At 40.5% G+C, this 27,441-nt stretch overlaps 1 protein-coding gene across 1 annotated transcript in view; it reads right to left on the bottom strand.

Moving 5' to 3' along the window:
- Nucleotides 1-26,516, bottom strand: part of LOC122816309 (galectin-3-binding protein-like) — a 242,789-nt gene extending 216,273 nt beyond the window's left edge. The window contains exon 1 of the mRNA XM_044089041.1: nucleotides 26,296-26,516. The gene's annotated coding sequence lies outside the window, so the exon portion shown is untranslated. The remainder of the gene's footprint in view (nucleotides 1-26,295) is intronic.
- Nucleotides 26,517-27,441: the final 925 nt, after the last annotated feature.

The raw sequence follows: 27,441 nt of genomic DNA, 5'->3' as shown, positions 1-27,441 counted from the left end.
CCTCTATTTACATAGTGGTACTTCTGAGTAGAGTCTTTAGAGGTTCAGTTTCTTTGGATTTTCCAGGATGGAGGTGTCTCACTATTCCAGGAGCCAGTCACAGCATGGGGTTCAGGCACAGGTCTGTGTAGAGCAGGAGGTATCTTCAGTCTGGCAGTTGGAGTTTCTTCAGGTCTGGCATCTGGTGACAGGTTTTGGGGGTTGTGGCTTTGGTTTTGATGCACTGGTCGGTCCTTTACATTCGCAGGTGGGCATTGTAGTGTCTCAGATTTCTTGCATATGACAGCATCAGCGTTTCCGATAACTGGTCTGATAACCTGAGGTCCTTCCTGACTTCCTCAGCATGCTGCAGGTTCATGATCAGGGCCAATAATGTAGGTGGCTACTTCATACTCCTTTAGCAATGTGGAGCCAACGAGAGGATACTGTCAACAGTGATTGGGCAAGTCACCTATATGGTCTAAGATGATACCAGGGTTTGATCCTATCCACTATGACTACCTTCTTTTTCCCTTAACAGTAGTTTTGGGTACATCGGCACCCTTTATCAATATGGCTCTGGCACGTTTGCCTGTACTTGTGTGGTGACTGCTATCCACTATGGCACGATGTATCGGTGTTCTTAGTGGGTTTTCCATCCTATCCGCAACTTTGTCAGCCTTCTGGCTTATAGAAGTAGATGTACTTATATAGCTTTGATTTATGTAATTCTTGTGACATATGGGTTCTGTATGTGGGCCTCCAGAGTAGCCCTATGGAGCCGAGTGGGGCATGCAGGCTAGAAACCTGTGGGTTCTGTCCTTTAGATGAAGCCTTATCTTGCCAAGTTGTGACATATGTTGTGGGATCAAAAGGTAAGTTGCTCTATAATACTTCGTCAAGGCCAATTGGTGGGAAGGTCTCAAAGTCCGGGTAGGGTTGCAAGTTAGCCTTTCTCTATCAGTTCAGTCCTGCTCTTTTGCCTTCACAAAGCCTCTTAAGGTTGGTATTAAGGTCTGCAAGTCCAAGTATGACGCCTTTGTGGAGTGGGACCACAGTTGCCGCTATGCCACTCCTTGGGCACATCATTAAGTCCAAAAAGGCTAGACCCATAGCTTAAGAGCTTGACGGGTGGTTCTTCATAGAGTTCCAAGGCGCCGTTTTGTGGGAGTGGGGACATCCCAGGTCAGTTGCCATTTTAGCTTTAGATGCCTGTGGTTAGCTGTGCAGAGATTAAACAGCTGCCTTATGGGCCGGGAGATAGGTTTCTCTCAATGTAACTTGTTTTTAGTGGAACCATCCGTCCCATTGATGCTGTTTTCATGTATCCTGGAGTAGTCTGTGGGTTTGCCCAGCTTTTGTATCATTTTACACTCTCAGTGAATACATATCATCTCCTTTTGGGGGGAGAGTTTGTCCCATTATGCTGAACCTTTGATTATCATTGTTGGCAATGTCTGTGGGTTCAGTGATTTTGTATCATTGTGATTGGGATAGTCGCATATCTTGGAGTTAGTTTTGAGGTTTCCTTGCCTTTTCTTGAAGCCCATGTTTGTCTTTTTATCTATATTTCTCCTCTCTGCTCAAATATTGTTTTATTTTTAGGGTTTTATCAGGGTTTTCCATAGGCTAATTGAAAGATGCCAATTTTTTTGGGGTTTGCTTGGGATTTCCATAGCTTTCTCCTCTGATTGTGTGCTCCTCTGTCTTGTAAAGGGTCCAGCTTTTGGACGCTTTTCTGTCTCAAGGGGTTTCTTGAAGGTATTTGGATTGCCTTTTTTTTGCAGGGGTGAAGGTGTTCATAGAGTTGAAGGTAAGTGCTTTAGTTTTGGTTTGGGTGGGGATGTCCATTGGGCAGATTGCTAGTTCCATTCAGTGTCCTTTTTATTTGGTGGAAGTTTGAGTTGTTTTTGTGAGCCATGTTCATGGTCTGCATTCAGGAATATGTGATGTGTCTCCTCGAGATGCATATTTCTGATGAGTTTCATTTGGAGTTACTCACCGTATTTTTGATACTTTGGGGGACAAGTTTGGGGATGATGTCTATGATTGAATCTCCTCTTCCCAGGACATGTTGGTATATGATTTTGTGCTTTGTTGATCCATGATGTTTATAATGGTACCCAGGAACCTTTTCATGATGGTGTTTAGTGATATTGAAGCCCTCCTGTCACATAACAAGATTTGTATTGTTGTTTGCCTATGGTTAATTGCACTTGGCCATGGTTTATTGCCTTAGATGGCTTTAGCCATAGGTGAATTGCTGCATGGTGTTTCCATTGTAGAGTATACCTGCCTGAATTGTGTTGCAGGTGGATGGGTGGGGAGAGAGTGGATGATGGTTTGGAGCATGTTGTGGGTAGGTTTTGAATATGGAGATGTGGGTTTGTGGTAGAGCAAGGTTTTCATGCCGAACTCTACCCTGATTGGGTCCGGTGTGAGACAGCTGGCATTTCTGGACAGCCTGATGAGTGCGGAGGTCACAGTTGAAGCACATATGTGATGTTTCCTGGGAAGGCCGTTTTTTAGTTCTTTATCCTTAGTGATTGACTATTGGCAGCACAGCAGCAATAGGTTATATTCAGCCTGAGCAGGTGAAAGGGTAGGTTTAGACATTTTACTTTTCCAGACTGGTATTGGCGGGTCGTGGACTTTTTTGAGGCATCCTTCCCCGGCAGTTGACAGTTGCAAGCCTTTAAATAATAGGCAGCATGGTGGCACTCCAGCCCTTTATCATTCACTGAAAGGCAAGAATCCAGGTTTGGCTGATGGTCATGAATAGCTATTGTCCGTTCAAGCCATCATCTGTCAGAGGCTGCTGATCATTCTTTCATAGAGCTATGGGATCATTAATCAGGGAAGGACACTGCACTAGGTTCATTGAGTCACCAGCCTCATGGTTCAGGTCACAGAGCTCCCAGGTCTCACTCATATAGTCATGGGCTACTCTGTCAGACAATGGGCACCTCCTCGCTTACTTTATGTGGGAGTGCCATGCCAGTGTGTTATCACTATGTCCTGAGTTCTTGAGTGTGCTTGTCGCATATTGCGTGTGAGTCTGAGCCACCAGTCGCTTGTGCACACTGGTTTTGGTGTTGTATTTGGTTGAGTGTGCTGTGACTGTTGTTTGCAGTGCCTTTGGTGTTTGTGTGATCAAGTCTGACTATGTTGAGTTTTGTTTGCTTGGGTGTTGTGTGTGGCAGTGTGTGTGCAGTGTGTGTCTAAATGTGTGTGTTTGTTGTTGCTTGTTTGGTGCTGTGTGCACTTGTGTTTGATCGATTGGTGGCTGAGTTGTTGCCTGCTGTTCCTGCCTGGGTTATTTTGTTCTAGTCCTTTGTGGTCTTGCTGTGTTTGTGTCTGATTCTTGTGGTGTGTTTGAGTGGGAGGGAGAGGGGTTGTGGTGTGCAGCTGTTTGAATGAGAGCATAATGAGATGATTGTCACTGAGTCTTACGAGGGTCTGAGAGTTTTTTGTCCGCGGTGGCCATTCTCTCCCAATTGTTAGTGAGAGGAGAATTCCAGAGGATTGTCTACAAAAGGAGACGCTCGCATCTGACCGTTCAGACCAGAGAAAAGTATTTGTAGAATATGAGAGACATTAATGAGTTTGGCTTTAGCAGGAAAGTATGCTTATATAGAGGAAAGCTAAGAAGAGAGAATAATAATATAAGAGTTTGAAGACCTGCAAAGTGCTGCTGAGAGAGAGAAGAGGGATAGCTAGTAGGAACAAGTTAGTGAACTTTTGAGAAGAAAAAACAAAAAAGAAAAAGTGGAGAACTTTTTAGTTTTTTAGTGATTGAAGAAAGGCTGGGGTGGAGCCAGTGCAGCTAAAAAAATTTTAGGAACTAGTGCTGCCTAAGGGAAGTTCTAAGTGGCTTGATTAACCGGGTCAGAATAAAGCCAGCTATGCTCAACCCTTGATAGGACATTAAAAAAAGCATCTCTACAAGCAGGTTGGATAGCAGGGGGGGCAAGAAGCAGGAATAGACTCAAAACAGCAGCAGGCTTTACACTTTCACAAGTTCAATGCCTTCTACTAAACAGAAAGACTTTCATTCAGCCCAAGCATCACAACAGAACATTTCATAACCTTCAAATTAAAATCCAAGCACAGATGGCCTCACATAAACTTTTTTTTAGTTCAGTTTTCAGAGGCTTTTTAATTTTTTTAAAAGTTTTCAGAGCAACAGAAGAGTGTTTGTTTTTTTTTGGAAAATATTAGCAATTTAAGAAAAAACAATTTTTTAAAAGAAAAAAGCGGTGAAAAAATGTCCCCAACAAACAGCTTTTGAATCAAGGACAAAAAACAGCTCTAAATGCAAGAAAAAACGATTTAAAAGCTAAGTGCAACAGGAAGGCAAAATTAATGCAAAACAGTGAAGCAAATTAAGAAAAAAAACTAAAAAAAACTCAAAACAGCCTTACAATGCTCAAAAGTGACTTTAGTGGAAACTCAAGCTAGCAAACGAGCAGAGAAAAAAACACCAAAAGCCAACAAGCAAAAAAAGACACCCAAAGAAAGAGGGGTGCTTCTTCAGCAGCCAACAGCCCTGAAGCTGTTAAAACCACCCCCCAACAATAAAAGTACACACCTAAAAGGATGAAGGCAACTAGTGGAAGAGACTGTCACTAATCAGCTACAGGAAGACTGATCAACAACCAAAACTAACAGGACCAAGCAAAATTAACCACTTATTCACTTCAAACCATCAACAATGTTTCCCCACTGTAAATCAGAAAGAAAAAAACTTTTTTTTTCAGTTTAAAAAAGCCTCACAGAACTTTTTTTTGTTTTTGAGATCATCAAGTCTAAAACAGATAAGTTTAAAAAAGCAAGACAGTTCAGTTGTTTTGTTTTTCATTTTTGTTTTTTTCAAAAGACATTTAAAATCAAGTAATAACAAGTTAAGTAAAAACCAGTTGCAAGAGTGCTAGGTAAAAACACATTTCAAGCAAAGTTAAAAAAGTTTTCTAAAAACACAAATAATAAAAGCTAAGCAACTAAACAGAAAAAGGTAGCAAATAAACAGTTAAATAAGCTATAAAAATAAAAAATAAGGCCAGCTTAGCCAGCAACGTCCTTCTATGCAGCAAAATAGCATTTTTCCTAGCAAAAAAAGCTTCAAAAATCCTAAAAGTGCAACAAAAGATTGAAGAGAGATCCTCTTTTTTTTTTTTTGAAATGGAAGCCAAACCAGCCTAAAAGACAGTTTAAACCATACAACAAGGAGGTTTTGGGGGAGGAAGAAGAAGGGGGCAGAGTTTGCAGGTCATCAATAAAACCACCACCGATCAACAGAGAGAAGTTAATTTAGCCCTCAGCAAATGGCTCACAGAAACTTTCAAATAGCTCAGGAACAGCAAGCCTGTAACTGACTTTTTCATAAAAGAAAAAAAGAAAAGCAGAATTTTTTTTGTTTTTTTCAGAACAAGCATGAGGTAACAAGTAGAATCAAGTTATAAGCAATTTTTAAATGACCCCATTTTTTTTTTTTTTCTTTTGAGGTCTAGAAAATATGCAACAAGTAATAAAAACAGTAATAATAGTATAGTAAACAAACATAGGCAAAGGACAAAAATTTAGGCTTTTTTGCAAAAACTGATTTAAAATATTTAAAATCAAGTTTAACAGCCCAGCAAATGCTAAGGTGCTCTAAATACAGAAAAAATACTTAAACAGAAAACAGTAAAAAATAAAAAAAATCTCAAGCTAGGCTTCCTTTGCAGAAAAAAAGCATTTTAAAAAATAAAAAAAGCTTCAAAAAAAAGCTCAAAAATTTTCTTCCTCCCCTTTTAACTAATGCAGGCAATGGCCAACAAGGAGAGGAAAGATGAAGAAACCCCGCCAAACAAATACCAGGCAATAATTTGGTTTCTTGAAGGAGTTATTCAAAATGACCCCAGGCTACATAAAAACTACAATTTCAAAGTCCTCATCATTTCTATGGGGCACAGAGAGCCTCCTTGCAATTCATCAAAATTCAACTCAAACAGAGACAGCCAAGAGTAACAAGCAAAAATGGCCTCACAGAAAAGCAAAAAACAAAGCATTTTTTTTTTTTTTTTTTTTCTCTCAACTCTGGAAAAAAAAAGATCTTTTGTTTGAAATTTATTTTGTTTTGCTTTTTTTTGTAATAGCAAAGAGACACAAGTACAGTAAATGAAAAATATAGCAGTAAATGAAAGAACACAAAAGGAGTTTGCAAAAACAAAAACAAAAACAATTTTTAAAAACAGAAACTAATAAAAACAGCAAACAGCACCATTTGCAAACAGCTCAAGGGTTGCTCAAATACAGCTTACTTTAGCAAAAGAAGCAAATAATAAGCCAGAAAAGCTCAAAAGAAAAAGCAACAAATCAAAAAGTGAACAAATAAACAGAGAAAAAATACTGAAATTTCAAAGTCAACAGCTTCTCTCATTCAGAAAAGATTCACGAGACCCCACAGCAACAAGGCCCAAGAAGAGGAATGAAGATGCCAATTAACTAGGCAACCCTAAGGGGAAAGAGTTCAATGAAAGAGACAAGCCAGTAACCAAGGGGAGTTTCAAGTCAGTAACCACTTTCACGGGGCACTCTGCTCTCAACTATTTACTCCACGTTAAAGCCTGCCACTCCTTGGGCCTTAGCTTTTCAAAATCTGCAGAACTTTCAAATAGTTCAGGAACAGCAAGTCTGTAACTGAACTTTTTAAAGTCCTCAGAAGTGTTTTTTTTTTCAGATTTTTTTTTTTCTTTTTTTTTTTTCAGATTTCAGAGAGATATATGAGGTTAAACAATAATCAACCCACACAATAGTGCAAGGACAGACCCCTAAGAAAAAGGTAAGTTTTAAATTTAAGAAAATTTAAAAAAAAAAGGAAAAACAATTAATTGCACAAACAGCTTTTGGTTTGCTTTGTACTTTTACTAAAACTACAAATACAGAAAAATAAGCAAACAAACGCTCAAATAAGCCAGCTAGCTCAAAACAAACAAAAAATAAAAAAAAAAAAAAGAAAAAATCTAAAAAGTGGCTCTCTTAAATTTGGCTCTCCCCCTCTTCCCATTTGGTGCTCTTGAGGGTGCCAACAACAACCAAACAGCGCCCTGAAACACAGGGCAACAGGGTTTTAAGAGAGGAAGTTGAAAGAGTTTTGATGAAGGAGTGGCCAATAAAACCTCAGTTTCATAAAAGTCAGTAACTCTCACACGGGCGGGGAAGCTGCTCAATGTTATGCACAATGTTATTCAAACAGAGACACTTCAGAGAGCCTTTCCTTTAGCCCAAGCAAAATCACATTCAAAAAACTTTCAAATAGTTCAGGAAGCAAGTCTTTTTAACCTCTTTTTAACTGAAAAAAAAAAAGTTTTTTTTTTTTTTTTTTTTTTTTTTTTCAGAGATAGCGAGAGTTCACAGTAATATCAAGTTATAACAGTGCAGTAAATGACCCCACACAAGAGTGCAGATATTTTTCTTTTCTTTGCGGACTAATACTAGTGTATTGAGTACCCACTAGTACCAGTGGTATTGTGTGTGTGTGTGTGTGTGTGTGTGTGTGTGTGTGTGTGTGTGTGTGTGTGTGTGTGTGTGTGTGTGTGTGTGTGTGTGTGCATGTGTGCTTATGTCCATGTGCTTATGTGTGTGTGTGTGTGTGTGTGTGTGTGTGTGTGTGTGTGTGTGTGTGTTACAGAGCTAGACAGAGAGAGAGAGAAAACTAACTGCAGATTAAGGTGGATCAAAGTAATTACTGTTGAAGATGACAGACTGATTTGATCTGTAGACAGAGTGGAGCATTATTTATTTTATTTATTTATTTTACATTTGTTGACCGAGTTAGTCCAACTGAGCTAATGACTCATTTTCAGCTGAGACCTGAGAAGAAAAGATCCAGAGTAAGTTAATATTAGTACAAACAACAACAGTTCCAGATCATTTACAATTAAAACAGGGTATATGCTCATATAAAAGTATGGATACTTCAGTAATACATCATGAGGTGCAACAAGACATCAGCACTCAATTTCAGATTGTAGTGAAGTAGTGATGAACAGACAAGAGGATAAACATACTGATCTGGCAAAACAGTCCAGGTAGCGACATCAGTAGCTAAGGAAGATGTAGATTAATATACACGTTTTGGGTACAGTAAGTTATATTTGTGAAGGTTAAAGTTTGTTGGTTAGAGAGAGGGAGAGATAAGGATGGAAGGAGTGATATGAATCCTGGGAATGGAGGAGGAAAGAAAGGGAGGAGGGTGGGGAGAGTGATCAGTTAGAGTATGTCTAAGGCAGCAAAGGAGGAAAGGAACTAGTGAGCAGGTGTTGGTGAGAACAGGAAGCAGCGAAGAAGGGGGTTTGAATACTAGGATAGGGTTAAACGGGGGGGGGGTATGAATACAGTGGCAGTAGCAGGTTTTTTTTAGGTTTTCTTGAATGGCTGATTTGAATTGTTTGGGATGGTTAAGGGACCGAATTTCTAGTGGTAGTTGGTTCCAGGATGTGACAGGGTTATAATTATAAATTAAGCATCCTATTTTCGTTTTAGGTTTATGGATCTGTAGCAAATTTTGGTTGCAGCTGCGTAGTGTCTTTACTGGGGAGTATTTGGATATGATAGATGTAAGGCTGGGGCAAAAGGAAGGCTGATATAGGATAGAGTGGATAATCGTCAGTTGATGTAATAGTAGCAGATGGGGAAATTCAAGCCAGTCAAGTTGTTTAAGGGATAAGCAGTGGTGAGACTTATAGGGTTGGTTGGTGGAGAATCTGGCCACCTTATTATAAGTAGTTTGTAGTTTGGTGAAAAGTGTAGAGTTAAGGTTTTTGAGTAGGTGACAGCTGTATAAAAGTGTGGGTAGTAGAAATGTATGAGAGAGAATTTTTCTAGCTGTGTCAGTTAAGTAATTCTTGTTGCGATAGAAGTGTCCAAGTTTCTGTTGAGTTTTTTTGATGTAACTAGTCACATGTAAGTTAAACTTGAGCTGATCATCTATTGTGATGCCTCGTAATTTAATACTAGGTTCAACTGTAATGGCGGTGTTGTTGCTGGATAGTATTGTAAATGTGGCTTTGAGATGAGTGAGGTTTTATGGGGGGAAAAAGTAAGAACTTTGTTTTCTTAGGGTTGAGTATTAATTTGTTGTTACTAAGCCATGTCTCTATGATATTGAAGGAAGCTTGGGTAGTTGGGTGAAGGTCTGATGGATTATCAGCTATGGTGATGACTGTTGAGTCATCAGCTTGTTGAATAATTGATGATTGGGGACAAGAGGTGTGTAGAAGATTGGTAAAAATAATAAAGAGTAGTGGGCCAGGAATAGATCCTTGGGGAACACCCATTTGTACTGAGAGGGGAGGAGATAATGCAGAGAGCTATTTGACTTTATTAGCATTCCTGTTTGAATTAAGGATGAGTAAATAAGAATATTTTGGCCTTCTCACAGACATAAATGGAATAAGCAGAAATGTGGATAATCTCTATCACAATTCACACAAGAATCAAGAGAAATGTTGCTGATGAGAATAAATAGAAATGTACTGCTCCTTAGTACCACTGGCATTTGAATAAATAGGAATGCTGGAGCTCCCTTGCTTTCTGTCACTGTTATATCTTCAGCTAATAAATTGAGAAGACTAATATGCAAAATAACTTCCACGCACTGTTCCTGGTAGCACTGATGAACAAGTATACTGCAAACATGCTGCTTGTGATTTTGCAAAATTACTTACTTACTTACCAGGATTGTCTGACTGGGCCATGCAAGATCCCTTTTTCAGCAGAGGGCCCAGACAGAGGAAAGCTCCATAAACATAAAACATTTAAATGTATGTTATGATCAAGCATGATAATTAGGCAAAAGATGTGTCAGGTAAAATAGTTATATAAAAGCATACGAAAACAAACATCTTAAATAATAACAATCTTGCAATGAATTAAAAATATTATAATATAAATCAGTCACTAAATGTCAAAAACAGTTTAATATTTGAGTATTCAATAGTATTAGCTATGTCATAGATTCCAAAGTAGCAGTCCTTTGGTCATTAGAAAGGTAGATGTAGAAGAGGCATTTTTGGAGATAAATAATTTGAAAGTTAGATAAAGAAGTGACAATGTAGTTTTCTTTCTTAAAACTAGGCTTATTGTCTATTTCCTTTAGTGGGCTGGGTATGATATTCCATATTGTGCAAATATAACTGGAGTGGAGAGCATCCCCTGATGAGGTCTGGGATTTAAATTATTTCATTTAAGTTTGTTTGCTTCCTGGGGCATTGCACTTATCAAATTAACCATTTTCAGCATTAACTCATAGTAAAAAGCAAAGAATATAAACAGAATGATAATATACCAAAGTACAGACATTGTTACAAGGAGCAGTTACAGTACAGACAGTAGTCATGACTTGAAAAAGCAACTGACATTTTTTTTTATTATGGCAAAATTTTGGTTGAGGGGGTTGGGGGTGGAGGTATTATGAGAGTGACTTCTAAGGTTATAGCTACATTTATTTGCAACTACTTTAGATGCTAAAGGTAAATATATTTTTGATAATTAAAAGTTTGAAGAGTTGGGTTTCAGATTGGAGCTCTGCCCTTCTGTTTTACGGGAATTAATTTGGATTTAGAGAAAATGAGGCAGTGATGACGTTTGGGGGAATAGTTAGTAACAAAGCAGTAGATTTTATTGGCAATGGTTTACAAGAAGTGTTCCATTTGGAAGCTGCAGAGATTATAAAAAAGGCATATTTTAGCTGAGATTGCAGGATTCCCCATTAAGCATGCACTGTAGCTGGTCTGCTGAGGTAGGGAGTGATTATTTTCTGTTGAGTGGGAGGGAATTGAGTTTTATTTATTTTTATTTATTTTATTTTATTTTATTTTCAGTTTGATGATCAGGGGGCTCAAGGAGCTCGTTTTCAGTGGAGGCCCAGGGAGAAAAGCTCCACAAAACATAGCAGACATAGTAACAATTAAACAATTAGTCAAAATTATGTAGTAAAACATAAGCACAGTAGAATATCAACATAGTATGGTATACAGTGCATATTTATTTGTAAATACAATTAGAAGTCGAAAATACAGAGTCACCGTTATACTGAGGTTTTAAATCTTCTGAGAATGCTATGAAAGAAACATTTGTAAGAAAACAGTAAATATGATTGAACTCCTATTGGGTAAAGTGGAAGGTAATTTATGTATATGTATGTATTCATGCATTAGGCAGGATTAGGTAGGTAGAGTGCAATTGCATTTCCATTTATCGGAGCAGTAGGAATGGAGTTGGGTTTTGAAGTGATCAAAGTTTTGAGAAATTCTTAGAGAGGGAGGAAGAGAGTTCCATTTTTTGGCTAAGGAAAAGGATAGGAGAAGCTGACCTGAGGGACGGTTTGGTTTGTATACAGAAATGAGATTTTGGTGAGCAGATCTTAGAGTTCTGTGAGGGGTATATAGTGATAAGATATTAGTTAGTGCAGGGCACTTAGTGGGATTAAAAATGAATTTATGGGCTGTAGTGATTTGGAGGTAGTCCAGGTAGTTGGGAAGTTCTAGCCATTGCAGTAGGTGGAGAGGTATGCAGTGGTGGGTAGAGTACTTGCACTTGGTGGCAAACTTTGAGATTTTGTTGTAACAGGATTCTAGTTTAGAGGAGATAATGGAAGATAGGTTGATTAGTTGAGGGGCACCATACATCAGAGATGGTAGTAAGTAGGTAGTGGCGAGGGTCTACCTTGTGGAAGGGGATAGAAAATGGGAGTTCCTGTACAGCATGTCAAGTTTCTGATGTGTTTTCTTAATTTTTAGCTGAATATGGGTGTCGAATTTGAGATGTTCATCAATAGTGACCCCAGGAAGTTTAGCAAAAGGAACAACTTCAATAGTGGAGTTGGCATGGCTGATAATGTTGAAGGAGGTTTTGTCAAGAGGGTGAGATTTAGAGGGAGAGAATAGTAGAATTTTAGATTTGTTGGCATTTAGAGAGAGGTGATTTTGAAGCATCCAGTTCTCAGTGGTGGAAAAAGCAGTTTGGGTTTTTGTTTGGAGTACTTGGAGGTTAGAAGCAGAGCAGACTAGAGTTGAGTCGTCTGCATATTGGACTATCTTGGTGTTAGTAATAGCTGTGTGGAAGTCATTAATAAAGACATTAAATAGCATTGGGCTGAGTATAGATCCTTGGGGACACCGGTTGGGGTTGGGAGGAAGGTTGAGGTGCCAGTTTTCCATTTTATGGCCTGAGATCGGTCAGAGAGGTAACTGCTGAACCAGGCAAGGGTGTTGTGTGAGATATTAAGATTAGCAAGGTGGTTTAGGAGATGGGAATGGGGGACAGTATCAAAAGCCTTGGAGAGGTCAATGAGGACTGTGGCTACAAGACTTCCCAATGTCACGTGTGTGATTTACTATGTCTAAGAAAGAGAGGAGAGCAGTTATTGTGCTATGGCCCGGACGAAATCTGTGTTGAGTTGGGGTGAGGAGTTGGTTATTTGTAAGGAATGGCATGAGTTGGAGGTGGATGCATTTCTCAAGTATTTTTGAAATAGGTGAGAGAATGGCTATAGGATGGAAGTTGGAGATACTATTATTTTTTTGCCTCCTTTGTGAAGGGGTAGGATGAAGGCTGCATGCCACAGTTTAGGAACATAAGATTCCTGTATGGATCTGTTAATGAGAATGCTAATGGGGATGGTGATGCCGTCTGCTGCGAGTTTTAGAAAGAGTGAGGGGATGTTGTCAGGACCATTGGAGCCTGGCTTAAGCTTAGAGAGGAGTTTAGTTACATATGAGGTGGAAATGGGTTTGAGGTAAAAGATGGGAGACGAGAAAGGAATGGATGGTGGAGGAGAGGGTTTGAGGGGGAGGAGGTATTGTTTGAGAAGGTCTTGGTGAGTTCTGCTAAGGAGTTAATAAAGAAGGAGTTGAATAGCATGGCTACATCTGGGTCAGACTTGCTAGTGTCAGGGCGAGGATTATTTTTGGTACCAGGGTTGAGAAGAGAGTTGATTGACTTCAGGAATAGTTTGGGATTTTTGGAATGATTAGATTGAAGTTTGGTATAGTATGTTTTTTTATCCTGTATAATATGTTTTTTGGCTAGGTTATGGAGTTGTTTATATTTAAGAAGGGAGTCTGGGTTCTTAGTGCGATGGTACAGTTTCCAGATTTTGTCCCTTTGTTTCATAAGTATGTTGGTGTCTTTAGTAAGCCAAGGGGCTGAGTTGGTTTTTATATGTTTTGCTCGGGGGGAGGGGGCTTGAGAGTTAAGGGTAGCTAAGAAGGTTGAGTTGAAATGTTCAATGGCCTGGTCTAGAGGAAGAGTTTTTAGATTGTCTCAGTTTATTAGTTTGAGAGAAATGGAGAAAGTTGTGGGGTTAAAGTTTGTGAAGTTTTGTGTGTGAATATATTGATGTTGGTGAGGAGAGGGGGGAGTTGCTCTATGGATGAAGGCTGTCGAGTGGTAACTAATGGAGTCTGCTAAGGTGCCCTTATGGGAGATTGTATTAGGGTGAGATTCTAGGATCCAGTCAAGTATTGAGCCTGGGGGGTTGTTATTATTAGGTCTGGTAATGGTATTTGTAAATTGACTGAAATTATATAGGTTAATTGAGATGGTGGGATTATTGTTATCAATTTTGTTCCAGTCAATGTTTACATCTCCTAGGATGTAAGTCTCAAACTTAATATTGGTTGAGGCCCATAGAAGGATTTCCTCAAGTATATTTGTATTGTTTCCAGGGGGAATATAGAGGGCTATGATACAGATATTTTTATGGTTATTTAGTTGGAGAATTCCTATGACTAGTTCAGCGTTGTTGAACTGAGGAATAGGATTTTGGTAGGGAGTGATGGAGAGTAGGCTAGAGTAGATTAAGGCCACTCCTCCTCCCTTCTTTTTTAGGTGGTCATGTCTAAGAGCTTGAAACCCAGGGGGTAGGATTTCAAAGACAGAAATATTGGGTTTTAGCCATGGTTCAGAGACAGCTACTATATCAGGTAGGGTATGGTATAGCCAAGCATGGAAGTGGGCTAGTTTGTTTTTTAGACTCTGGGCATTGATGGTCAGGAGTTTGAGATATTTAGGGTTGGTAATATGGGTGGTAATAGGGGGAGTTGGATTGTTGCTGTTACTAGGTCCTGGGTTGGGATGTATGTCATCTGCTAGGCATAGGCAGTTAAAGGGGGAATGCGAGCAGGAGTTTGGGTTTACTCCTATTGTTTTGTGGGAGGTATAATAATGCTTTAGGAATGTGATGTATAATTGAGGAGGGTAGAAGTTTTAGTTTGAAGCAGAGAAGTAGGTTTAGTTGAACTAGGGAGGCTGATATAGTGTGAAAGTGAGATATGGTCGAGTGATAATAAGTGTTGAGGGTGATGGTAGTGTGAAGAGGGGATAGGAAAGAAGGGGGTAGTTCATAAGAGGAATAAGAAGTAGCATGGTATAGAGGAATTAGAAGTAGTAGGCAGAGGGAAGGGATGAGAAGGGTTTGAGAAGGCATGGTATGGTGTAGGTATAAATGAATAGTTGGGTGGAAGGTACTGAAGACGTATTTGGATGTAGGGGAAACTATGAGAGCGTAAGAGGGATGTGTTTAGAAGTGAGTAAAGTGCTATAAGGTTTGGGATGAGGAGGGGGTGAGAACATATCGGAGGATGAGAGGGGAGGGGATAGTGAGAAGATGTGAGTGGATTGGGAGAGATGAAGGGGAGGAGTCTTTTTGCTAGGATAAGTGTAGGAGCACTGGGGGTGGGTGGAAATTGGGGGTAGGATAGGGAAGCAGAGTGAGCCCACAGGGCGAATGGAGCAGGTAGAGCCAAGAGAAGAGATGGCCCAGAGAAAACTATCAGTGAACAGAAGCTGGAATACAGGTAAATGCAGGGGCAGGGTAGTATCTTTGTAGTGATTGAACTAGAGAAAAATGTTAAAGAATACTACAGTTCATCAGATCAAGCCTTGAAAAGTGAAAGTTAATTCCACAGACTCTCAAGTGAGGAAAAGAGATAAAGGTGAACAGTGTATACATTGTAGGGCTGTGTAAAGGTGTTTTGCAGAACTTTCAAGGGTGTATGCTTCCACCAAGTGGTGAAGGAGGAAGGTAGTACCATATATTAAAAGGAATTTACAGCTATGTCAAAATTAATCTAAGAAGTTTACAAAGGAAGTGGACATGGAGTAGCATGTAAAACTGGGGGGGCAGCTGACTGCGGCAGGCTGCTATCATACACACTGAGGTAGAATGCTGGGCAAGATTATAAATTGCCAACAGCAATGTTCAATATAGCTACATACACTGATGTTCCTTCGTAGGAGGGAAACTAAGCCCTTTAGTTAGGTTGGAGTTGATTGAGCCTGGGATTAGATTATCCACTCTTCACTTAGATGGGAGGGAATTCCTGTACAAAAAGCAGGTACAGGTAGCACCCATGGGAGCAAGCTGTAAAGAGAGAAGAGAAATAAATAAATACATAAACTGTAATCAAGGGGAAATAGAGGGGGTTTGATAGGAGGATAGGCAGGAAAAAGAAGAGCTTAGAGTGGGAAAGGTAGTATGAGCATGTTCTGTGGAAAGAGGATGAAAGAAGAAGGACAGAAAGGTATATAGAGAGGGAGAGACAAGAGCAGCACAGAAATAGAAGAAAAAATTAAAATGGAGGGTGACCACTAGTGTGAATTAGGTAGTTCTATAGGTAAAAGCAATACCCCTAGTTAGCCAAGAAATACATCATTAGCAGACACACTTCACTAAATCCTAAACAAATACAGTCTTAACATTTGACAAAGAACAGTAGCAGAAACATTTCACCTAAATGAAAAACAAAATACAGTCTTACATTTGTCTAAGAACACTGGAAATGTGCAGATTCAGGTGTTACATGCAGCTACAAATGGTTAATAACACACTGTCTTTAAACATAAGAGAGTAGTAAAAGGCTAAGTAAGGTTGAATAATGCTACAATTAACAGTCAAGACTCCAGCCTTACATTCCATTTAAATGCTTAAGTGCGGTATTGCTAGCTGAAATTAGAGCACTACTTTGCCTTTGAGGACAGCTATTATAGTCAGTAGGCAATGTGGTCAGCAGGACTTGAAAAATGTGGTGTAAGGATAAGTTAACGCAGTCGCTGAGTTTACAGCAGTAATACAGCCTCTAGAGACTAAGTGTGTACACTTCGGAGCTATATAAAGGTAGTCGCTAAGACTCTAGCAGTATACACATCTTCTAGTGACTCAAATAATACAAAAAGTTAAGTATAGTATTCGCTAAGAAACCAACAGTAGTTTAGCTTCTAGTAACGTAATATGTACACTTCTGACCTAAGTAATTGTGGTCACTAAGAGGCTAACCTTGAATTTAGTTTCTAGTGAACTATACAATGGCTAAATGTAATGCAAGGATACCTTAAAGCAGTCGCTAATGATACAGAAGTAATTCAGCTTCTAGTGACTAAAACTATTTACAATTATGGGCAAAAAATGGTAATAGCTCAGAATCTAACCAGTATGTTCAAACATCTAGTGATTAGATAAGGATAATTCTAAGCAAAATACTAGCAGACGCTATGCATCTATAAGCATATTAAGCATCTAGAGACCAAAATAAGGACAATTTAAGGCAAATGGTACAAGCAACAACAGTGGTAAACCAATTGGGTCTAACAGCAACCTATAAAGTACACTTCATTAGTAAAGTAGAGAAACATAAACAATCTTCCAACACGTGTAAAATGACAATAACGGAAGCAGTTACACATTAAAAGAGTTACATTAATACAGTGCAACCTACCGGGAAGCAAGACGAGCAGCCTGGCCACAGGACCAACTCAGAGGCAAGAGGACATGATTTAGTCCTGGTATTTTTAAAATGGCACTACTGGAAGCCTAATCATAATGATAACTTTAAGGTGGGAACTAGCCCTGGGGGGTAAGGTGGGAACTAGCCCTGGGGGGTAAGTTAGAGGGAGAAGGGATGGGAGAGGAGGAAAGGGGACAGATATAGAGCCAAGAGAAGAGATGGCCCAGAGAAAAAAAATCAGTTAACAGAAGCTGGACTACAGGTAAAGGCAGGGAGAGGGTTATATCTTTGTAGTGATTAGACTAAAGAAGAAAATGTTAAAGAATGCTATAGTTCATCAGATCAAGCCTTGAGAAGTGAAAGTAAATTCCACAGACTCTCAAGTGAGGAACAGAGAGAAAAATGAACAGTGTATACTTTGTAGGGCTGTGTAAAGATGTTTTGCAGAACTTTCCAGGGTGTATGCTGCCACCAAGTGGTGAAGGAGGAAGGTAGTACCATAAATTAAAAGGAATTTACAGCTATGTCAAAGTTAATCTAAGAAGTTTACAAAGGATGTGATGATTGGGGAGAGAAGGACGAAGGCTGTCAGCCAAGTCAAATAGAATTTGATATATAATTCTGCATTTGTAAATAAATGTAAAATACAGGCATGTTTCTTGAGTGTAAAGAATACTGTGAAATGTGGAACTGCAAAATATGTGACAACATTTCACTTTACTGGCCCAGTAAAGCATGTTGTACCCTTTCATGTTAGAATTAATCTCTAGGGCGTGGATGAAGATTTCATGCCCATTGTTTTAAGGCTAAAGTTTATGACTAGAATTTAAATGTGGAACTTGCTTTATTGCTCTGGTTTCTGCTAGCATATACATGTGAAATGTCTTGTATTGTTGTAAGTTTCTTAGGCAGTGTTAGCTTGCTAAATAATGTAAATGGAGTTTCTATTAGCCTGGGAACTCAGAGCAGGTGTCAAGATGATGCAATATGAACACTGGGAAAACCTAAGTGTCAAAAATTATGTAATCTGGGGAGGACCCAGAGACATGTTTGTTAGTGATAAACATTTGTAAGTTATAAACTGTGTCTCAGAGAGAGAGAGATAAAGAGCATTTTGTTCTTGATATCCAACTTACCAGCACCCTGCTTATGCTCACATGTACATTTCTAGCACTGTGATTTCTTGTAGGAATAGTTAAAGCTAGTAAAGATTAATTAGGTATTTTTCTTTGAAATCAGACCTGTCCTACTGTATTATTTTAAGTTTCTGTGTGAACTCTGAACTCTTAGATATCTCTGAGGTGTAGTAGTTTTGTCTTAAGTTTTAATTATTTATTATTAAATATTTTTAAAACCTTCTACCTGTGGCTGGTTTGTGTAGAGATAAGCTCTAGTGTGCATTGCATATTTATATAGACTTTATTGTAATAGGCCACTCTGATAAGCCTTAGAATGTATAGTCACATTACTGTTGGATAATAATATTGCACAGTAATAATTGGACACCCTTTTAAGGGCCTTTTAGTAGCTGATATTATTAACTGGGTGGTGGCAGTAATTACTACCATATAGTCTGGGTAAAGGGGCACAGCTGGAGAATCTGTGTCAGCCTTTCCCAGGAGAGTCTGTGAAGTTATATAAATACCTGTCTCAAAGTGTGTGTGTGTTGTGTCAGCTACTTGGCAGGGACACGAAGCACTGGTTGGACAGAGAGGGTACTGGAGGTTCTAGCTTTCCCAGTTAGGCTGAGACCTGGACCCTATAGCTGTGCCAATGGGGAGTCTTATTGGGGACCTGGTGAGCAAGGGAGCCTCCATTCCCAGACTGACTGTGATATCTGTCTGCACTTAAGGGAAATTGTACATTACTGTGTATATTAGTTATCCTTTCCTCTTCCAGGAGATGACCTCCCTGGTGTTAGTGGTGAGGATTGAAACTCTTTGATTGCTGGGCTAGGGCACGGTCATCACAGGTGTTTGGCAGTGGTGGGATCTACTTCACAATAATTGGCTTGTAGTGGTGTGGGTAGAGCAAATTCCTGTAGCTTATGTACAGTGATCTCTAAAAGTGTTTTGTACTCTAAAACAGCCATGCAGTGTATACTCAGAGTTCAGATCACAATTGTTTTATTTATTTTGTTAGCTTAGTGTTAGTCAGGGTGAGCAGGCAGCATGTCAGCAGAGGAGTATGGAAAGCTGACAAGGAGCTAGCTGGCAGAGATGTGCCAGGCTAGGGGACTGGTGCATGGAAACCTGACTAAAGCAGACCTGACTGCAGCCTTGGTAACAGCTGCATCAGAAAACAGCAGCCTGGAGGACAATCAGACTGACAGTGGAGATACAATATCCTCGGAGAATGGCCAGTTCAACCTTTCAATAGTGGACTTAAAAATCCAGCTGGAGCTAAAGAGACTTGAGTTGGAGGCCAAGCATATGGAACTAGAAGCAGCTAGGAGAATGAGGAGCCTAGAAGCTGAAGAACAGGAAAGGCAGAAAAAGCATGAAAGGGAAATGCTGACTCTTCACCAGAGTCATGGAGGTAATGGGTAAGGGAGTTACCAGACCCCAGAAGCACAAAAGATCAGTAAATTTCTTCCACAGTTTAAAGAGGGGGATAATTTTAATAGCTTCATTCATATGTTTGAGTGGGAATGTAAACAGTATGAAGTTGACCAAAGGCTCTGGGTACGATTCCTGACACCCTTACTCCATGGTAAAGTTGTAACTTCTTTAGCAAAAATGCATGACACTGACTGTTTTGATTATACTGCTGTAACAAGACATTTATTAGAATGTTTTAAGCTAACACCTGAAATATATAGGAAAGTTTTGTGAGCATAGACGCAAGGCAGATGAAAATGTATGTTAATATGTTGCTGAACTGAGCACTTATTTTTATAGCTGGATGAGTGGATGTCAGGTCACCACTTTTGAAGGGCTGGCTGACCTTTTGGTAAGGGAAAAACACTTAGCATTTTGCCTGAGGACATGGGGATCTGGTTAGCTGATAGACAGTTTGCTACTTCAGAGGAGTTAGGGAAGAAGGGAGACCTATACCTAGCAAGCACGGCAGCACTGCACAGGAAAGGGACCCCCAGTACTGCTCATGGGACTAAAGGTACCCATGATGGGCAGAACAGACTGCCCCAACAAAATCCGCCGGTAGCAGGGGAAGCCACTAGTCCGGGTACATGTCCAGGAGCTAGGGTTAAATGTTTTGAATGCAACCAGTGGGGCAATGTGGCATAGAGGTGTCCACAGAGGCAAGGTGGGGAACCAAAGGTGAGGGAGCCAGTAAGTGGGAAAAAGACAATATGCCAATAGTGGGTTGTCTTGAGACAACAGGGGTATGGAACTACCATCCTGCAGATGTCCTGAGAGGGAAGGATTTGGATGAGGCAGTACTATGTACTTATGCAGTTACATGCAGTGAGGCTAGGAGACAAGCATGTGAGTCTGGTAGACTGGGGGAGACCCAGACAGATTGCATACTTGCAGCCATGACTGCTGAGGTGGTTACTTCAGAGTGTGAGCTACACTGCAGCAGTGAGACTGAATGTGAGCCACAGCTGCTTGTGGGTACTGATGTTCCCTTGGACAGGGTAACTGCAAAGGTAGAGGTGAGTAGTAGTACCCAGGCTGACAGTGAGGCACTGCTGTCAGAGGATGCCAGACTTCCTGTGGAAGGGGAGCTGGGAAGGGTTACAAGGATAGACTTGAGACAGGCTCAGCTCTCAGACCCTACATTGCAAGGCATGAGGCAAGTAGCTAGGGAGACACCTGATTCTCAAGGGAAGTGGGAATCTGTATACTGGAACAAAGGGTTACTGTACATTGAGTGGACCCCTGAGGGAGGGCTAGAAGATGAGAGAGTACAACAGTTGGTAGTGCCTAGAGCTTACCGCCTGGCACTTCTAGCCATAGCCAATGATATTCCCTCTGCAGGTCATGTGGACATAAAACATACAAAGATGCGTATTATGCAAAACTTCTACTGGCCTGGAATTTCCAGAGATGTAACAGGGTACTGCAGGACCTGTGAGCAGTGCCAAAAGGTCGACCAGGCAGGAGACAAGGTGAGAGCTCCTTTGATGCCTTTGCCTGTGATTGAGGAGCCATTTCAGAGGATAGCTATGGATATTATGGGTCCTCTGAGTACCTCAAGTTCTACAGGGAGAAAGTATATCCTAGTGATTGTAGATTATGCTACACAATACCCTGAGGCAGTGGCTTTGTCCTCCACTGAGGCCGAAAAGGTGGCAAATGCTTTGCTAGAGATTTTCAGCAGGGTAGGTTTCCCAAAGGAAATACTGTCTGACAGAGGTGGCAGTTTTATGTCAGACCTGCTGGCTTGTCTGTGGATGTCCTGTGGGGTGAAGCACATGAAGACCACTCCCTACCATCCCCAGACTAATGGTCTTGTTGAGAGCTTAAACTCTACAATCATGTCCATGCTACGGGCATTTGCAGATCAGTTTAAGAGGGAGTGGGACAAATATCTGCCCCATCTGTTGTTTGTTTACAGAGAGGTTCCCCAGGAATCCACAGGTGTTTCACCCTTTGAGTTGTTGTATGGGCATAGGGTGAGGGGACCTCTAGATTTAATTAGAGATGAGTTGGAAGGTGAGTGTGAGTCTCACAAGGAGTCTGTTGTGGCATATGTTCTGAATCTCAGGACAAGGCTCAGGGAACTCATGGACCTGGCCCAGGAGAACCTGGCAGAAGCCCAACAACAGAAAAAAGTGTGGTATGACAGGAATGCTCGAGCTAGGGAGTATGCTGTAGGGCAGCAGGTGATGGTTCTCATTCCTGTCAGACACAACAAGCTACAAGTAGGTTGGGAGGGACCTTACAAGGTGGTAAGAAAGGTAAGTGTTGTTAACTACATGGTGGAAGTACTAGGCAGATGGCAGGGGCACAAATTGTACCATGTTAACATGCTGAAACCTTGCCATGATAGGGAGGCCCTTGTGCTGAGCATTTGCAGTGGATTGCAGGAGGAGTCTGAGTGAGATCTTGTGACTGATCTCCTCAGTGAAGCTTGGGCTGACACCTCGGTGGAAGGGGTAGCAATGTCCCAGCAGCTATCTCCTACCCAGGTTTGAGAAATCCGGGCAGTGTTGCAGGAGTTTGGGGGCACGTTCACTTGGAAACCAGGGAGCACCCACCTGGTGCAGCACCAGGTGGATACAGGACCCCAAAGGCCTATCAGGCAGGCCCCTTATAAGGTGCCTGAGAGAGTCAAACAGACTCTGAGGGAGGAGGTACAGGAGATGTTGGAACTAGGGGTGATTCAAGAGTCCAACAGTCCCTGGGCCTCACCAGTAGTACTGGTGCCAAAGAAGGATGGCAGCAACATGTTCTGTGTGGATTACAGGAAATTAAATAGTCACAGAGAGGCAGATGCTTACTCCATGCCTAGGACAGATGAGGCCCTAGAGCAGCTGGGTGGGGCTATCTTACAACCACTGATCTTACCAAAGGTTACTGGCTGGTGCCCTTGACTCCCAGTGCTAGAGAGGAGTCAGCCTTTGTGACTCCTTTTGGCTTGTATGAGTTCACAAAGATGCTCTTTGGGATGAAAAATGCCCCAGCGACTTTCCAGAGCCTGGTAGATCATATCCCAGCAGGAGCAGGAGGGTTTGCCCTTGCTTACATGGATGATATTGATATTTACAGCCATTCCTGGCAAGAGCACCTTCAGCATGTCATGAAGGTGCTGGGCAGACTACTGAGGGCAGAGTTGACAATTAAACTGAGCAAATGTCAGGTGGGTATGGCAGAGGTCTCCTACTTAGGACATAGAGTGGGGAGTGGTAAGATAAAGCCAGAACCTGCCAAAGTGGAAGCCATTCAGGCATGGCCTGCACCTGTTACCAAAAAGCAGGTGAGGGCATTCGTAGGGACAGCAGGGTACTACAGAAAGTTAATTCCTAATTATAGTACCATAGCTGCTCCCCTTACAGACCTGACAAGGAAGAATAGGCCAGATAAGGTTGTGCAGACCCCAGCATGTGAGCAGGCATTTCAGAAGCTTAAGGAAGCTTTGAGAGGACCTCCTGTGTTAGACAGTCCAGACTACAGCAAGGACTTTGTTGTGCAGGTAGATGCTTCAAACTATGGGATGGGGGCTGTACTTTGCCAGATTTCTTCAGAGGGAGAAGAGCACCCAGTGGTTTATCTCAGTCGTAGGCTCCAACCCAGGGAGGAATGCTATGCAGTAGTAGAAAAGGAATGTCTAGCCATAGTGTGGGCACTACAGAAACTTCAGCCTTATCTGTATGGAAGAAAATTCACTGTGATGACAGATCACAATACACTAAGATGGTTAAACAAGCCAGTCAGCAAAATGCCAAATTGCTAAGATAGAGTCTGGGGTAGCAAGCATATGATATGTCAGTGCAGCACCACAGTGGGAGTAGCAATGCCAATGCAGATGGGCTCTCAAGACATGGAATAGGGTGAGGTACACCCAGATAGACCTGACACTCTCAAGCGATGTTTCTCAAGGGACACTTGAAAAACTTCCTTGAGTTCCCCGGGGGGGAGAGATGTGACGATTTGGGAGAGGTGGGTGAAGGCTGCCAGCCTAGTCAAATAGAATTTGATATATAATTCTGCATTTGTAAATAAATGTAAAATACAGGCATGTTTCTTGAGTGTAAAGAATACTGTGAAATGTGGAGCTGCAAAATATGTGACAACATTGCACTCTACTGGCCCAGTGAAGCATGTTGTACCCTTTCATGTTAGAATTCGGCTCTAGGGCGGCTGGATGAAGATGTCATGCCCAATTGTTTTAAGGCTAAAGTTTATGACTAGAATTTAGATGTGGAAGGTGCTTTATTGCTCTGGTTTCTGTTAGCATATACATGTGAAATATCTTGTATTGTTGTTAGTTTCTGAGGAGGTGTTAGCTTGATAAATAATGTAAATGGAGTTTCTATTAGCCTGGGAACTCAGAGCAGGTGTCAAGATGTTGCAATATTAATACTGGGAAAACCTAAGTGTCAAAAATGATGTAATCTGGGGAGGACCCAGAGACATGTTTGTTAGTGATGTTTTATAAACTGTCTCAGAGAGAGATAAAGAGCATTTTGATCTTGATATCCATTTTACCAGCACTCTGCTTATGCTCACATGTACATTTCTAGCACTGTGATTTCTTGTAGGAATAGTTAAAGCTAGTAAAGCTTAATTAGGTATTTTTCTTTGAAATCAGACCTGTCCTACTGTATTATTTTAAGTTTTCGTGTGATCTCTGAACTCTTAGATATCTCTGTGGTGTAGTAGTTTTGTCTTGTGTTTTAATTATTTATATTATATTATTATATATTTTAAAACCTTCTACCTGTGGCTGGTTTGTGTAGAGATAAGAGTACATTGCATATTTATATAGAGTTTATTGTAATAGGCCACTCTGAATAGCCTTAGACTGTATAGTCACATTACCATTGGATAATAATATTGCACAGTAATAATTGGACACCCTTTTAAGGGCCTTTTAGTAGCTGATATTATTAACTGGGTGGTGGCAGTAATTACTACCGTATAGTCTGGGTAAAGGGGAACAGCTGGAGAATCTGTGTCAGCCTTTCCCAGGAGAGTCTGTGAAGTTGTATAAATACTTATCTCAAAGTGTGTGTGTGCTGTGTCAGCTACTTGGCAGGGACATGAAGCACTGGTTGGACAGAGAGGGTACTGGAGGTTCTAGCTTGCCCAGTTAGGCTGAGACCTGGACTCTATAGCTGTGCCAGTGGGGAGTCTTTTTGGGGACCTGGTGAGCAAGGGAGCAGCCGCCCCAGACTGACTGTGATCTCTATGTGCACTTAAGGGAAATTGTACTTTACTGTGTGTATTAGTTATCCTTTCCTCTTCCAGGAGATGACCTCCCTGGTGTTAGTGGTGAGGATTGAGGCTCCTTGATTGCTGGGCCAGGGCACAGTCATCACAGTTAGAGCTAGGTTTGGAATAACAGGTGATGTTAGAGGTAGCATGCATGCACAACATAATGCTTTTTAAACTTACTTTTGTATTTTATTGCACTTGCATCTAATCATGGAAAGCAATTTTCTTTATTATGCATGAGAGGGGAAAATTATGTTATTGCCACTGTCTTACAGAAGGAACTTTAACTCTGGAATTCAGGCATGTCTTGTGTTACAGTAATAGCAGTAGGTGCATGGAGGAACATGCACTGTTAGTTTGTGCGTTTCTTTCATGAATGAACACAACCTTCATTTAGAAACAGTACTAGTTAAGGACTAGCCTATGGTAGTATCTAAAGTAATTAGAGGTAGTCTTGTGTATTCTACTAGACATTATATAAGGAAGTGTGCGGCAGGATCCTTCCCCAGTTTCTTGCACCCTAAACTGGGAGGATACCAGTAATCATTCCCAGAACAATAACAAAAAACAGCTCTTGTTTTTTTTTCCTTGTTTAAAATGCTGCTTGTAACATTTGCAATGTTATATTAATGTTCAACTGTTTTGAAGTTTTTATACAATATTTGGAATATACACACACATACACACTCATGTGTGCTTGTGCCTGAATGCATGGACCCCCACCCCCTGCCCCACACACACACATAAACATATATCTAGTTTTCAAGTTAATAACGCACATATGTATAGAATATAAATTTAAACAAAGTTTGCTCTTCTACAGATCATGCTTAAAGATAGAATAGATTTGTATTCATGTGGTAGATACATTTGTCCACACAGGTCCATTTTCAGCCCTAACTTGATATACTAAAATGAAAGGAGAAGCTTGATTACAATGACAAAAGAAAATAAAACGACAAACAATATGTGAGGGGGAAAGGGAAGAAGAAAACAAAAGAACTATTATGCACAGACTTAAAGTTCATCACCTGCAACTGAGGAGGCACTTATCACAGTACAGAAATAAAAGATGGCTTAGGCAGAAGTATTGAAGTGTTAGTGTAGATGTCATTTATGTTACAGCAGCTATTGTACACCTGAAAAAAGTACACATTTATGAACACACACTGCTTTATACAAAAATCCAAAACTGCATCTTGAAAATACTGAAGAAAAACTAAAATATGCTGACACAGCAAAGCTTCAAACCCAGTACAATAGACTGAATGTTTAATGTGTCATAATGAATATGTTTGTATTACTTGTTCTAATCTGCTATGTTCTTGTCAAGCAGGGACACGGTGAACTCTAATACTATACGCAATGAAGTCAACTACTAACTGCCCAAAATCTGCATCAGTTCGGCTTGTAAGGGAAGGGAGTCTGTATGTCAAAAAAGACACTGCACAACATAAAAACCCTTTTCACAAACTCTGCCACCCATTTGCATCAGGAATGACATTGGGGTCTGTTGTTTGATGGTCATTTAAAGCTCAGGCATTGATTTGATAACTTTGTTTTCAATGCTCTTCTGACTCATTATTTCTTTTAATTATTATTATTATTATACATTTCTAAGTACTCATGTGAAGTGATATATTAGATCTTATAATTAGTAAGACTGTTATTAATATTATGCATGAAAAGATCAAAATTACCTTAGGAAGACCATGAAAAATAAATGAATGTCACTGGCACTGAAACAGCAGCAGCAGCCGTGTGGTTTTATCACAGGATGGATATAGGTCAGGTTTGCTTCTCTGTTTGTCTTTCCTCTGGCAAATGTTAACGGATCTTGCTAGACTTCAGCTCTAGCACTAAGATTTATGTAGTCATGGAAGTAGGTGGGGCTTTCTTTTTTCCACTGACACAAGGAGAAAAACAAGCACCTGAACCTGCAGCAACTTAACAACTAGAGGGCCATTCAAAGTTTCACTTTCAATTTGCAAGTAAAAAAGAAAGAACATCAGGAAAGGGTCTTTTATACAACATGACTGAAAAGAGTCAAAGACAGCCAGGCATCATAAAACAGGTTATTTACTCATTACACAAGCTTTGCAACAGAGACATCAAAGGTATTTGCCAGCAGTGAAAAAGTAAAAGGCAAAAACAGTCTGCTCGAATTTCTAACTGTTCACATAACACTAATTGATTTGACATGGATTTTTCCTAGTATGTGGTTATTTAATACCCATTTGTAACCAAGTAGGCCCACTGGACACTAATGCCTTTTCAGGCAACCTGGGAACAATGAGTCGTTAAGTGACTTGCTTAAGGTCATACAGTAGGCAAATGAGGGCTGAGGGAATCAAACCCTGTGTCACAGGAACTACAACTCACACAAATATTCTACTCTATCTTCTGCTAGTGCAATGCAATTTAATGTAATGGAGAGAATCTCTCATCAGCAAAACTAAAAGTCAAGGTTTCAAATGCCATTAGATATATTTAAATATCATATGGCCCTGTGCAAATTATTTAATCCCATTACTAGTGATCATCTATATGTCCATCCACAGCCCCCTTTTCCCATTTTTGTACATGGGGTCAGAATAAATAAATAGTAATGTCTTTTGGCTTTTCCTGGTTAGAGGTCGCCACTGCAGAATGCTGGTCCGCTTATGATTGGCAGTAGATTTTTATGGTGCCAAGGTGCTAGCCGATGCCCAACCTTCAACAAAGGCACACCCATTCACACATGCAACATTTGTGACTGCATGACTTTAAACGTCACTCAACCACAGGGAGGACATGCAGACTCTACAGAGAAGGTGCTCCAGCCACAAATCAAACCAGAGAATCTC

Source organism: Protopterus annectens, chromosome 12.part0 (genome assembly GCF_019279795.1).
Source record: "Protopterus annectens isolate FY-2018-M chromosome 12.part0, PAN1.0, whole genome shotgun sequence".
NCBI classification, from domain to species: Eukaryota; Metazoa; Chordata; order Ceratodontiformes; family Protopteridae; genus Protopterus; species Protopterus annectens.
This window is presented reverse-complemented; position numbering and strand designations above follow the sequence as displayed.